The 15,534-nt window shown below is 36.3% G+C and overlaps 1 long non-coding RNA gene across 1 annotated transcript in view; it reads left to right on the top strand.

Moving 5' to 3' along the window:
- The window catches only part of LOC148956697 (uncharacterized), a 38,413-nt gene extending 23,198 nt beyond the window's left edge, over positions 1-15,215 (top strand). The window contains exons 2-3 of the long non-coding RNA XR_016141551.1: positions 5,284-5,597; positions 15,100-15,215. This is a non-coding gene — a long non-coding RNA (uncharacterized LOC148956697). The remainder of the gene's footprint in view (positions 1-5,283; positions 5,598-15,099) is intronic.
- The last annotated feature ends 319 nt before the right edge of the window (positions 15,216-15,534 follow it).

Below are 15,534 nucleotides of genomic sequence, written 5' to 3' on the forward strand. Positions count from 1 at the left end.
TTCTATTTCAACTCATTCACACGGGTTTTTCCACATTTGAACCAGAGAATGGACCTAAGTTTCACATTTGAACGAGAGAATTGATCGTTAAAAACTAAGACGAATGGAAATTATCCCATAGATGAAGTTAGCTACCCCATCCGAAATACCTTGTTCTTTATGTTAGACTTTGACTTTTCATTCCCAATTAAATTAAAAAATAATTATTTTCAACTACAAATAATGAGAATCGTTAAATACTTATTTGAATTGAAATTATTTCTTAGATGAAGTTACCGATCCTCTCCAAAATATATTTTTCTTTGTGTTAGACTTCGACCTTTCATGCCCGCTGAAATTAAAAAATAAGTCTTATCTTTCTCAGAGCTCGTAATGTAGCTTCTAAGAGAACCATTGTTTCATCAAAATCTTATGTCTATGCTTAAGGTTAAATAAAGTTTTGACTAGTGGCATGAGTTCTAAGACCATATAAATTCATTGTGGTGTGGAGTAATAAAAACCGCTGGAAGTCATTGAGGGGGGGAGTCGTTGAACTATCGGTAACTAATAAATTCATTAAACTTCCCAAAAAAAATCACACGGAATATCCTCGCTTTTTGAACGAACACCATGTAAAGAAAAAATCAAACGGCTTAAAACGACAGAACCCCCTCAAACCAAGTGAAGTCATTTTAAAAGGTATAACAATTATTTATTTAACAGAAATACTCGCCTTAAATTGAACGGAAAAAATATAAGAATTAATTATTTAACAGAAATTCTCGCTTTTTTGAACGAACACCATGTAAAGAAAAAATCACACGGGCTTAAAACAACAGAGTCCTTCAAACGGAAATTTGAAAATCAAGAGAATGTAAAAGTTACAAGGTAAACCCCGGTTCCTTTGGGAGCCTAGAGAATCTTTGCGGACCGGGGAGGTCCCGCGGGGGTGGGGGGGGGGGATTGGAGCCCTTTGGGGTTGTGGTAAGGGACCTCACGGCTAAACCACGACAAAGCACTACTCTCGTGGAACTCAATTCCCATTTAACTCACCCCCCGTGCAACTGAATCCTCCTTATAACTGAACCCCCGTCTAACCAACACCCTCGTGCAACTGTACCCCCTGTAAATGAACCCGCGGGCCACTCAACCCCCCAAGCAACCCATCCCCTTCAAAACACTTTTTAGCCATTTCTTTTTAAACTGACAATACTTTTCAAACGTTACTTGTGTATTATACAGATCACATCAGCGAGGTAAAGATAGGTCAAGTCACAATGTCATTCTATCGTTACTTTTCAATTAAGCTATTGAATACTTTCTAGCAGTGTCTATTGTAAGCGTCAAATCTATTAAGTATCTGAGCTTATTCTTTGTATTGTTGATGCAAGCATCCCATTCTTTAATTACCCGTGAGGCATTCTTAACCATCGCAATACCTTTACGCAAATATCTTTTCGTAAAAAAATCGAAAATCTCGTAAACTAAAGAAGTAATTACCCTTTTCAAAAACATTAGTCCTTCTATTAATGAACCCATGAAACGAAACACGTCTTATAGCATCACACAATCTCGCTCCTAGTTCCAAAAATGGAATGCATGTAGCGTTCGTAGTAATAGGTTTAAAAACCTATTAGCCAAGTTTAAAAAAAAAAAACTACTAATCAACTTACAGATGAATGACCACGGATTTAACCTAAAAAAACTTGTATATCAGGAACTAGAAATCTACGTCAGAAAAACTTGTCCTTAAATTGCTTAAATCTGTTGGCAAAGAAAGATGTAATGACCAGTAGAATAGAATATCTATCAGAAAAAAAACCTGTTTGGTACGGGGGCGCAAGCAAAATGGTAGTTCCTACTCTACTAATAGGGCTCTAAGTTATACAATTCACTTATTGTTTGCATGTAGTATTTTGTCGGAAAGGGGGGCGGGGGTAGGTTTGACCCAAGGTCTCCAAAAAGGCCAAGGACATTTAGGTGAAGCTTTCAGAGAACGATGACGGGGGTGATAAATTGACCAAAAGGCAATGTGTATATGCTACTACTACTATTACTACTACTGTTACTATTACTATCACCACTACTACTTCTTAAAATTTCACTACTAACCTTAAAATTTCAGGAAATATTTAGGGGGGAGTTGAACTAAATTAAAACACTCTATGTCCATAAAGGTTGTCAAAATTTCCTGGGCATGATGAGGGGATGTTCAACAGACCAAAAAGTTGTATGTGTGTACTACTACTACTGCTAATGCTCCTGTTATTTCTACTATCACTACTAATACTCCTACAACTACTATTATGACTACTGCTACTACTACTAAGACTAAGAGCATGAAGACAAAAAATTTGTGAATATAGAGCGGAGAGTTGAACTAAATAAACACACACTATGTGCTTGCAGGTTGTCAAAAGAGCGCATCAGCAAGATCTTAGGAACAGCTCGGATAATTAAAGTGAAACTGACTGGGCTTGCAGTTGGGGATGTTGAAAAAAAACAAAAGACAATATATGCATGCTACTACTACGACTTCTACTGCTACAACTCCTATTGCTACTTCTACTATTGCTGCTGCTGCTACTACTACTACTACAGCTATTTTGCCACTATTTATACTACTTCTACTACTGCTATCAAAAGTAAGAGCAATAAAGTGAAAACTTCAGGATATGTCAAGAGGATTTTGAACTAAATTAAAACACACTGTGTGCATTCAGGTTGTCAAAAGGACGTATAAGTAATGTGCGAGGATTTTCTACTGCTGAAGCTTGGTGTATTAATGTGAAGCTGTCAAGGAATGTTCAGGGTGACGTTGAATGAAAAAAAAAAAACAATGTGCAAAAGGTTGTTAAAAGAATATATCGGTGTTATAATTCTTTTACTGCCCATGGTATTTTGATGCCCAAAGGTGGTCCTGTATCCCCAACCTTAGCTACGAAATAGATCCGAGCTAGCAAAGGGTAAACTAAGATACTTACGATTAGCGAAGATTCTGCTGGGTCCTGAACGAGGAAAATCGAGTCTATCTCTTGATAATATATATATTGTTCAAACAATACTGTAAGCCTATGGCTCTAATAGGCTTACAAACATACAAATAAACAACACTTACAATCAAACAATCTGGTCTACTCCAAAAGTACTTTGTCAAAGGGAAATTCATTAAACAAGGTGCAGTTTATCTCTTATCTCGACCTAATATAGCATTTCCCTAGACCACAGTTCTGGACTCTTTCGTCAAACTCTTATCCAAATCCCGTTGGACGTCTAGGAAACGGGTATTTCAAGATGCCCTCTGCTTCCTGTATTTTTATCTGATCTACATGCTCTGTTTCTTAAAATTTCAAAATTAGGATTATTAAATTATTTAAATTTTATTAGAGTATTTAATTTTGATGATCCTACTTATTATAATGCCCCCCCCCCAATTAGGAAGAAAATTCCCGTCTCTCAATATCTTAAAATCAAAGGAGAATTTAGCATTTAAATAACTCCTCTTCACCTCAGTCTTGATGCGTGGGGTACCATTTTGCTTGACAGTAAATTAAAATTGTAGCTTGAGTGGTCACTTCTATGGACAGTCTCTGCATACCTGGAGTACTTCACAGTTATTCAAATTGTAATTTACCATATTATTTTATTCTTCTTGCTCTCGTATAACTCTCCTTTCGATCGAAATGCTTTTCTTGGGCACAGCCGACAGACATATATTTAATGGACCATCTAAAAAGAATTCTTGGTTACTTATGCCTACTCCGCCATATTTAATGGACCATCTAAAAAGAATTCTTGGTTACTTATGCCTACTCCGCCACAGTTTATGCCTACTCCGCCATATTTAATGGACCGTCTAAAAAGAATTCTTGGTTACTCATGCCTACTGATGACTCCGCCACAGTTCAAGTGAAACACTGAATGCTAAAGAAGATTGAACTAGCGGCACTAAACAAAATAAAATAAAACTATTTTCTATTTTTATAATTATTTTTGTACTTGAAAAAAATTTCTTTTTTTTCCACAGAACAATCGAGCCCATAAATGGATTGGATTAAAATACCAAACAAGGAAAGAAAGAAAGATTGTTTTAGCCTGCTTCTTTCTTTAAGATATCCCAGTTTGTTTCGACTTTATCAAAGATTGGAGGAAAATTTAAATCACTAGCACTTAGTTCAGCACATATTCCTTCTGTTGATGCGTTTGTTTGCGGACAAAAATCATTCAAAATATTTGACAGTTTGAGCACTGGGGGTTTTAATTGCAGTTGGCGAGAAATCCTTTTTAGAAGGTCAGTTATAGGCTTTGCAATAGTGTTATAATCTTTTAAAAAACGTCAAAAATGACTTAATTATCTTTTCATCTGAACTTTAATTTATCTGGGTTGGGTGAAATAGTCCCTTGATTAACGATGTGACCAAGGAAGACTAATTTTGGAACCACTTCTGGATAATTTTGGTTTTTAAATTTTAACCCTGCTTTTTCAAGTTTTCCTAGTATCCTTTTAACGGTATTTAAACGGTTTTCTATGGTCTCAGTGAATAACATAACATCATTTAAGTAGCTTAAGGTGTCCGTTTTTTTTCATTCCAGTAGAAGAGTATTTTTCTGGTTCATTCATGAACCAGAATCAAGGTCTTTCAGGGTCAAATAAATGAGTCTACTAAAACAGTTGGAAATAAATGATAACCCAAAAGTAATGCTCTCAAAAGTAAATGTTCTACCGTCGTCCATTATTACTATCGCTTTATGCTTGGTTTCAGGATCAAAAGTTATTTTCCAATTTTCCGCGATCAGTTCAAAACTAGAGAAAGATTTTCACCCTCCTGATGAGTCCAAAATCGAATATATTCTGGGTAATTTAGTCTATATCGAATCTATATCTGGGTAATAATGACATCGTTTATTGTTACTGGATTTAAAGCTCTAATAATTTTCTAATAATTTTATCTTATTTTCTTACTATTACTAGTGGACAACACCACTTACTAATCCTTTTTAATACTTCCTTGGGCTTCGATTTCTTTGATTTGTTAATCAAGTCATGAACATAAGTTCATGACTGCTATAAGGAATGTTACAAGGATGCTCTTTGATTGGTGATCTGACTGTGGGTATTTTGTGATTAATAAGGTCAATCTAGTCATAATTGACTTTATGCCTAGTAAAGGTCCATCTATGCTCCGACAAAATATTTCACACTTGATTTTTAATACCTTCGGACAAATGAGCTGAATCCACTTATTTTGAAAATTCAGCTTTTTTTAATACGACTATAAGCTCCTTAATTATGAATTTTTCAAGGATTACAAGATTATCAATTTCATTCAGTCCGTCAAATCCGGAAGAGAAGCCGGTGGTCCTGAGATACGGGACCTAAGAAGCCTTTGTTATGGTAGTGAAAACATTGAATATATCATTTTCTTCAACCAGGAATAGCCTCTTCCTCTTCAGAGAATCAGAAGAATGTAGCCGCAAGCTGTTTCGCCTCTATACAATGATAGAATGCAGCTGAATCTACTGAATAAGAAGCAAATCCTTAAATTGCACCATATTGTGCCACCTGAGTCATGGTCTTACCATGAGCCCATAACTGGTGAAGAAACCAAGCAAATGTGGTGAGCGCCAATTGTTTTTGCTTTTTGAATATTCTTACGCATTTTGTAAGCGAAACAAGCAATTCTTGTAAGAGCACGGGCAAATTGGTCAAAAATATGGGTCGACCCCAAACAAATCACAACGGAAATGATTTTTATACCAGCTCATACCAGAGACCAGAGAAAAATAAGCTCAACAACATATCCAAAGTCGCACATTCTAGGTCGACGCAAAACTAGTTTTTTTTGCTTTTCGTGTCAATTTTTTCAGTTTTTTTCTAAAAAAAATGAACTGTCGGTAAATGTTCGTTTTTCTGTATATGAAGTACCGTCCCGATGTAAAATAAAGAACTGAGCCAGAAAATGAAAGCAAATTTCGTGTAAAGTGTACCATAAAAAACTTCATAATCATCAATATGTGATTTTGCCCTTCACATCGTTGTGATTGTGACCTCTTTTTCACCATACTATCAGAAGTCAACTATTCTGACATAAAATGATGAGTTAAGCCCAAAAATCAAATTAATCTGCTGTATTGACTACTAGAAAACCTCTTTTATATTCATCAATATGCACTGTTTTATTTTCATTTGACATGCTTCTTTTAGCACGTATTGTCCACCAATTCATCGATTGTTGGTAAAAAAAAAAGTGGCCTGATAAATTATGGTTGGCTCGTTTAGAAGACGAGTTAATGCAGAGAAGGCAGCTTCACCACTTTCATTACCTTCGTATGCAATAAATTATAGCAATGTTTTATGATATCTGATGATATCTGGTCAACGTTTCATGACAATGTGGATCATGCACTCTTAACGGCAAGAATACTTTCCATGGAATGAGTAACATTGCTTCTGTGACACCAGCGTCAACTACAACGAGAATACGTATTCCCAGATGAGCCGATGAGCCGACACACAGCCGTCGTATAGTAGGGATCATTTCCTTCTATAGTAGGAATCATTTTATTGTTTTAAATTTTGTTTCCAGTATTTAATTGAAACTCTGATTCTCTTATCTGTAATTGAAATGTCTAATAAGCACTGATAACGTCATATTCCTTACGTTTTGAATTCACATACTAACCCACAAATGTAAAACTGCGTCTATGTATAATACTATGCTGACTTCTCGCTATTTTCGCTTTTCTAAATATTTCTTTTAACCAGCTCCAAAGAAAGAATTGCCATAAATGTGCTAAGAATTATGACTAAAATTAGCCGCATTTGACACAACGCTATGGCAGCTTGTCGGACATTTATCTCTGCATAAACATGTTGTGCGAAATGTCTGCTGAGACACAACGCCGGTGCAGCTTGTTGAACGTTTATCTCTGCATAAACATGATGTACGGAATGTCTGCTGTGACACAAAGCCAGTGCAGCTTGTCGGACATTTATCTCTGCATAAACATGATGTACTAAAACCCCACAGCCGATGAGCCGATGAGGATGCATGCAAAATACGCATTGTCCATCACAAATTAGAGGATAAGGTACTCTCCCGCATTCGATACGAATGTCTAAGAGATTTATAACCAACAGTTGTCAGTTCCAGTCTTGACATCCTGTGGCTTTCGACCTGAAAATTCCAAGACCGGGTCGGAATGGCACAGAGCAAACAATCATGGTCCGGACCCAGGAAAAGCCTCTATTGTTTTCCTCCCTATGATTGACCTTCCAGCTAGTGATGACACTTGCATTTCTTTAACTTTGTTTTTCGTAGCTGAGCAGGCAAGCTGACATACATTTACTCCGGTTGTGACATTTGACCAATCGCTGAGGTAGAAAGCCATGAAAATTGTCGAAGCTCCTGCTTCAGGAAGTAAGCTCTCAAATATTGTTCCAAAACTTAGGGGATTCAACACCATGATGAGCTTCCTTGGATCAGTTTGCTACATCATGAAGGGTTCAGGACTTAGAGAGGCTCTTGAACTTGTCTACGCACCTAACACTGTCTCCCATATTCTTGGTGGGAAAGCAATCACCAGGGCAATACGTGGCCATTTTCTGGTTGATGCTGCGCTTCGTGCTATTCTGCTTTCCGAGGTCTTTTTCGAAGAAATTTCCTGTGTTGCTGAATTAATTCTGCAGCCTGAAGAAATATTAGAACTCAGAAACCTGTACAAACATCTTATGAAAAAAGAAGCAGACGTTGCAGATATAGAAAAAAACCCTTCCCTGGAAAAAAATAGTGGGATCCATCGATAGGAAGATACATGAACTGCTCCAGTACAGAACCTCGAAACTGTGGTTTCAATACTCCGATATTGTATCCGTACTGCGATATTTCTTAAAATCCGAACGATCTAGGTCATGGGATCTCCACTTAAAATCCATCTCTGACATGCTACCTTATCTGGCAGTATCTGGGCAGAGCGAATGGTCAAGCTCCAAGAAACCCATCCTTCCGTTTATCAAGCCTTCCAGAATGGGATGTATGTGATTAGACGTTTTGATAGATTCTGGACTGGGCTCTACACGGATCTTGTCATTGAGCCAGAGCTCCTGGGTTGTCTCAAAACGGCTAGTGGCCTTATCGATGGAAATGGTATGACAGAGGTTCAAAGGTCTTTATGGGCTCTGTCTCGACAAGTCTGCTCTGCACTAAATCTTCTGATGGAGGGTATGTCACAGGTTTTCTATGGAACTAGTGAACAACATAAGGAAACGTCTAAGCCGAGGCAGCTAAGAGACTGTAAAGACACCCAGATCGTTATCGATTTCCTAGAAAAAAGATCACCATTTAATGGGTATCTTCAACTAAGAAACATCACCAACGGTCTGCCAGCCTACGAATCTGCTAACGTTGATTCTGCTAGAGATTTACACCTAAAAATCATTGACTCCATGTCTGGAAAGCTGGTCGCTGATTTTGTGTTTCGACGAAAACAACAGGCAGTTCAATTAACTACAAATCAGAATCCAGGTGGAGATCGCAAAAGACTGGATCCCACTCTCTTTTTTCAGAGGCTCATCACTCTAGCAAAGAGATAAATCTCACAGAATCGAAGTACTTTCAACACGAACTGTGTTCCTACCTGGCATCACTTTTTAACAGTTCTTGCACGCTCCGGTCCCCGAACAAGCCAGAGTTTGCCAAGGCTATAGCACAGGCCTGCAATCTTGAGGAGGGCTCTACTCCCTTCCCGAAAGGCATTTAATATATCATTGACAGTAGACCTCTTCTGCACAGAATTCCTAGGGCCAAAACGAACGATACTCCGTAATCCTTGACCATTATGCTACTTACATGACCCAAAAGTCATCTGCCACTATTGTGTTCAACGGCTACGATGGCGGAGCTACTATAAAGAATATGGCCCAGTCAAAGAGAAGTCGTATAATCACCCGTGCGTTTTTCTTCACAATAGATGTGCAGCTGAATGTAAGATAAGATATAAGATATTTATTTCAAAAAAAGTCTGTCACAAGCCCACAATGGGCTGAATTTGGACTTCGTTGTCGACAAATCATATGGTTGCACTAAAACTGGCAAAAATGCAAAAACAAACAACTAAAAAGAAAATTCACAATGAATAATCATTTATTTTTCAATAATTAAACTGTAAAAAGTCTATTAAAAAGTTATATAGATAAAAACTGGTCAAATCAAATTTAAACAAATACAAATCAGAAAAAAAATTTAAAAGGGACATTAAAAAAAGGAGAGGGGAAAATAGGCAAATAAATACAAAAAAGAACGATATATAAATATATAAATTAAAAGGGACACTAAAAAAGTGTCAATAGTTTAATTGCATAAAGTCAATAAAAGAGTTAAAAAGATGAAAACTGGTCAAAAAAAGGCGGGACAGAAATAAATGAATTAACACAAAATATATAAAATTACAAAGGGAACTAAAGACAAATAAGTGCAAGAACCTGGGCAGCACCATCAGCTAATAAGAAAAGAGAGAGAGAAAAAAGGGAAAAACTAGTGGGATATTTTATTCATGTTTTCTATGATGAAGGGAACAAAATACTTTTCATATCTGGAAGTAACGCAGCGATTGGGGGGGGGATAGGGATGGGCTCAGAAACAGCTCGAGGCCACCGTAATCTGGATAGGGAGTGACGTTTGGGGGAAGTACTTGCCGTCCGGGGGTTTGTTATTGCATTTTTGGCAAAACAAAGGCACAACAAAACCCCCCGTCGCTCAAGGATTTTCAAACTTGCTTTTTTTTAGGAGCAGTGAGTATAAAAATTTCATATTGATGATTATGAAATTTTTATACACCGTTCACCAAATTCGACTCCATTTTCGCACTCGTTTCGTCTTTTTACATCGGAACAATTATTCAGTTCAGGAAAAACGAAGAATTACCGGAACTTGATTTTTTTTTGTTAGGAAAGTGAGAAAACTGACACAATACCCAAAATCAACTAGTTTTGCGTCGACCAAAATTGTGCAATTTTTAATGTGTTGTCCAGCTTCTTTTTTTTTCTACAACATGGTGTAAAAATCATTTGTGTTGAATTTGTTTTTAGGGTCAAACTCTAGTTTGCCTGTACTATAAAGTTTTATGACAATTCTAACAGTTCGAAATTACGTGTCTCCATTTTTCTAGAATGGCAATGTTGTTTCTCGCTTTCCAACTGTTCAAACTGAATTTTTGCTTTTGATTGGCTTAATATTGACAGAATACATTTTTACATATTAATCCGTTTTCGTTTTACAGTTACACAGGGGAAATAAAAAAGTTGGGAATTCTTTTGCTCTCCTAAAAATTTTCAATTATCGAGATATGACCTTTTGATACCCGACTGACGATAAAATCTTATCATAGCATCAATTGTTTCAGATTTATTATCCCTTGAAAAACACTTGAACATTTACTAAAACTTGAACACTAGTGCCTGTTTGGACATTTCCGGCGCTGCCTATTCTGGGGTAATATCATTTATTAACTTTCTGGGCATTTTTGTCAGCGATCTAACTATAAACCATACTCAAAGGTTTGATTGCTATATTACGCGTCCACTAAAAAAAAACACGGAAAGGGAAGCTGCTTACATACAATTGCTCTGAAAACAATTTATGTATTTTAGAGGGCATTTTAGAGGGCATAAAACAATTTATGAATTTTAGAGGGCATACTCCAAAAACAGTAAGTTTTTGACCTGTAATTGAAGTAAGACTAATGCGACAGTTACTTAGCCGATATTGTATATTGCTTGGAAATTTCTTGAAAATTTCCTCCCTAATCAGCAAAGTTGACGCTCCAGCGTTGAAAAGGCAAGGCAGATTCTTTACAGTTTATATTTTAAAATCGTGCACCATTGGTAAATCAGTAATATTTTAGGAATTATAACATTCTAGGCTCCATAGGTGTTTCGACAAAGATGCAGCCATGGTGACCCTTGCAGGCTGACTTCCCGGTTTAAATGTTAGTTATTTTTAGGCACAAAATTTACCAGTCCCTGTCACGATTGTTCGGTTGTGTTTGATTGTTCTTGAGTACTGTTTTCTACTTGGCTACTTGATATAACGCTTTGAATAAAAAGACCTCTTTCCCTTCCTGGACGACGTTTTGTCTCTAGAGCCTGCTAACTATTAGTTGGCTTATGGCTTTCAAAACATCGTACATCCTGTTGTCGAATCCTGTTTTTCATTGCTGCGCAGCTTGAGAGACTGGCAAGTTGAAGGGGCTTGGTTCTGGTTGCCTTTGCCTGGCTTCTTGTTTCTGCTCTTCTCTCGGAATACTTGCTTCAAGCGTAACAGAGCAGTTTTGGGGAAGAAGATTCATAAGGGAAAAACATTGATGTACAGTTCTTTTTTCCTTAACAGTTATATCTCCCATATTTGCTTACATTGTTTTAAACTTGAATCTCACTATTTATGTAAAAAACTAAATTATAGTAGTTTTTATAACTTTAATAAGAGTTAAATGAAAGGGTATCATAAAAACACAGACATTTTTGGGGGGAGGGGAGTGGAGAAGAAATTTTCCAAAACAGGCGAATTACATCAATAAGACGGTGAAATACAGAAGTGTGAAAATGCCAGAGACGAACTTTAGATGTAACGACAATATTATTACTTTTACGTTTTCTGAATCAAATTAAGATGCAAAATAAGGAAAACAGCTTTGCAAGCTAATACCTGTCACTGAAACAAATGTATTCAAAAGCTTAAAATGCAATAGATTTACACAAGGCTTATATATAAGGAAGTCCTCAGTTCCTCGACCTTAGAGCCTATGCTATACCCTGGGAGGATCTGGGGAAATACCAACTCTCACATTTCTCTCGCCAGATGGGAGTGCATAGTAAGATGACGCTTAAGAATGGCCTTTTGAACCTCATATCGGAACCAAATCCTGATTTATGAGGATTTGAAGAATTTCTGAAAACATTTCGTAATTTTAAAAGGAAAAATCCTACTACGGACTAAAATAATAAGTCTGCGGAATGGTATTTTCTAAACATAAAGTACGTTCTAAAACCACACTGGATATAATAAACATTATATTTGAAAAAAAAAAACAATAATAATTAAAAAACCAAATACCATAGTTCACTTCAAAGGGTTGAATTTTTTTTTCTTCTTCTGTGTTGTGCACTGAGGACGGCTTGGCGCAGGTCCTTACTGAAATTATTTGAAAAAAACTACGTTTTCTAAAGAGTTAAAGAGGCTGAGTTACAAGGTCGAACCTTAAAACGTACAGGGATTAGGAGGCACAGTTGGGGGGCTGCCGCCCCCAAACCCCCGTTTTCGCAGCCTGTAAATAAATAAAAAAAGTTTTTTAAAGTGAAAGTAAGGAGCGACATTAAATCTTAAAACAATCAGAAATTATTCCATATACGAAAGGGGCTGTGCCCTCCTCAACGCCTCACTCTTTACGCTAAAGTTTTTATTGTTTAAAAAAAAGAGTTGTGAGAAAGTCAAACTTTAGCGTAAAGAGCAAGGTGTTGAGGAGGGCACAGCCCCTTTCATATACGGAATAATTTCTGATCGTTTTAAGATTTAATGTCGCTCCTTACTTTCACTTTAAAAAACTTTTTTTATTTATTTACAGGCTGCGAAAAAGGGGGTTTGGGGGCGGCAGCCCCCAACTGTGCCTCCTAATCCCTGTACGTTTTAAGGTTCGACCTTGTAACTCAGCCTCTTTAACTCTTTAGAAAACATAGTTTTTTTCAAATAATTTCTGCACGTTTTTGTACAGTTTATTGCTTAATATTGGTTGACTAACTGTTAGATGATTGTGTATTATTCTTTTCTTTCTCGACAGGGTGTTTTAAGGGTCGACCTTGTAACTCAGCCTCTTTAACTCTTTAGAAAACATAATTTTTTTCAAATAATTTAAAAAAGAAACTGAATTTTTTTTAAAATTTAAATTCAGTATATAAAAAATTTGATCTAACGGTGAATCGAACTCGGGTTTTCCGCCTGATAGCCAGGAGTCTCACCATTACACTAAAGAGACATAATTAAATTGTTTTTTAGTAAGGTAATGAATCTTTTTGACGCAAGCAAAACTTGATATTTGGTTTTTGGAAAACAGGGAAGGAGTAATCAGATTGAGCTGAAATTTCTAGGATAAGCTCCCAAGCCCCAGGAAAGCTTATCCTCCAAATTTCAGCCCGATCAGACAACGTTAAAGGGGGGTTGTGGTGGGAAAAATTAACATGGGCTAATATAGGAAAACAAGGTTTTTCTTAAATGTAAATTAGGGTGATAATTTTTTCTGTCTTAAAATATCAAAATGACCTAACAGGTCGAATTCTGCTTCGAATTAGTCATCATTCAACCGGATCCGGTGCCAAATGTGGCCTGTAGGCGTGGCTAAGAAAAAAAAAAGAAATGATGAATTTTAAGTGGCTATATTTGGTTTTTTGAAAACAGGGAAGGAGTGATCGGATTGAGCTGAAATTTCGAAGATAAGCTCCCGGGCCCTAGAAAAGCTTAACCTCTAAATTTCAGCCCAATCGGACAACGTTAAAGGGGGGCTGTGGTGGGAGGGTCCAAACTTCCGGCCCAGTTTACCCCATGAAGATAAAGTCGGAGGAGGATGAAATTTTGCAAGTTTCTTAGTTTGAGCTTGGGCTACAAAATGCGATTGCCGCCGTCTCTCTGCGACCTCTAGGACCTGAAATCGCTTAACATTGTGGTGGGTCGCCTCTTTATAGAGGCACAAGTGTGCCTCCTTGATTATAGAGGCACAAGTGTGCCTCCTTGATGTCTGAGAGTCAAAGAAAAGTAGCTTAGAATAAAACCAAATTTAAGCCCTTTGCGAAAGCTAAGATAAATTGTCGATCGGCTTAAGAATCCATCTAAGAAAAGATAAACTAAGAAATAACTTGTCTTGATTTTCAAGAAAGAAAAATCCTCCCATTTAAAATTAAAAAATAAGTTCAGATAAAGAAATGTTAACAGGTTGGTAAATACTCAAATTGTCAATAGCATTGAAATGATATTTAAATTCATATCAAGCACATTATGTTGGATAAAATTCACGCGAGAATTGTAACAAAAAACATAAAATCTGGCGTCCAAAATGGAGTTGAGTTTTAGTTTAGGTGTAATCCAGTGAAAAATATTAAAATGATATTTAAACTAAAATCAAAGGTATTACGTTTGATAAAAATCCGTTTTAAGCAGCTAGTTTAGAGACAAACTGCCCTCTACTGTCTTATGAAACATAAAAGCAGATGACGCCTTAGTAACCATTTGCAAACTTGTTTTTTATAAAGGTTTCTCATATAGCCTTTTATGTTTTTCTTTTTTTCTATGGTGCAAACATTAGATTTCTTTTCCTTTTTTATTATTTATTTTTTTTACTAGTTATGTTTTAAAATACCTAAAGGTGGAAGAGCAGATGAGCAAATAATAGAAAATCCGACGTTTCAGTTTTGCACCCTGGAATTGCCCCTTGGATGTGATATCCTCCTCCCTTTGGGGCGGAAGAGTAGCGTCTGCAGCTGTGCCGTTGTCAAGGAGATTCACACTGTAATGATTTCATTAGCAGTAAAGCTGGAAGTTAAATGCTATATTTTAAAGATATGTTAATGTGTGTACACCATTTTTTTTCTTTTTTTTTAAGCGAATAAGTGTTTTTTCTTGCAACAATACGTTTCCATATTATATCTTATTCTTTAAATTCATTCAATCTAATAGTGAATTAGACTTCAGACTATTTCAGAGGCCTGGGAACATAATATGCAATTTTTATGTACGATACAAACAACTAAAACATAGTTTAAGGCAAGCAAAAGCAAAGTTTAATATATAAGGAAATTAGCTTTATATTATTGTACAATTAGTGGCATCAATTGGGGAAGGGGGCATTTGCCCCTGTCCATGAAATTTTACACACACACCCCCCCCCCCCCACGAAAAAAACCAACAAACTTTGAAAACTTCCTTTCTTGTATTTTCAGTGAAAGACCGAAAAAAAACAACAGCATTGCTAGATTTAGAAAAACATATTTTTGCCCCTCCTATATTTTCGTGAGTTGATACTAATAGTACAATATATCTTACTGGCAATATAAATTTGAAATCTTTCTAATATTTCCAGAATAATCATAAATCCACGAGAAAGAATTTAGTTTGACATCCTGACCAGGACTACGAAGACTGTTGACAAAAAGTCATATTCATAGGAAACAGCGACCATCACAAACCTTCAGTGGCATATTTTCAGGAAATACGTTATTTTGTCATAAAACTAGTTATAATTGTATAAAATTACTTTTTTGCATATTTAAATAATGTTTGATTATTTGAATTTTGTCAGCCTATAGGCAATATGTAGGGCTTCAGCAATATGTTTTTATTTGTCATTATATCAAAAAAACACATCGTAGAAAACTATATCTTAAGGCTAATCAAGGCTTAGAAGCAAGATTAGTGCTACCTGTCCCCTGTTCACCTTCTTATAAAGGTATTGAATGTCGTTTTAAAGTGTCACTGTTCTGACATAAAATCAGCGTGGTTTATATTTGTCATAAAA

Source organism: Artemia sp. Qi Xiang Cuo, chromosome 1 (genome assembly GCF_049724085.1).
Source record: "Artemia sp. Qi Xiang Cuo chromosome 1, ASM4972408v1, whole genome shotgun sequence".
In the NCBI taxonomy this organism is placed as follows: domain Eukaryota; kingdom Metazoa; phylum Arthropoda; class Branchiopoda; order Anostraca; family Artemiidae; genus Artemia; species Artemia sp. Qi Xiang Cuo.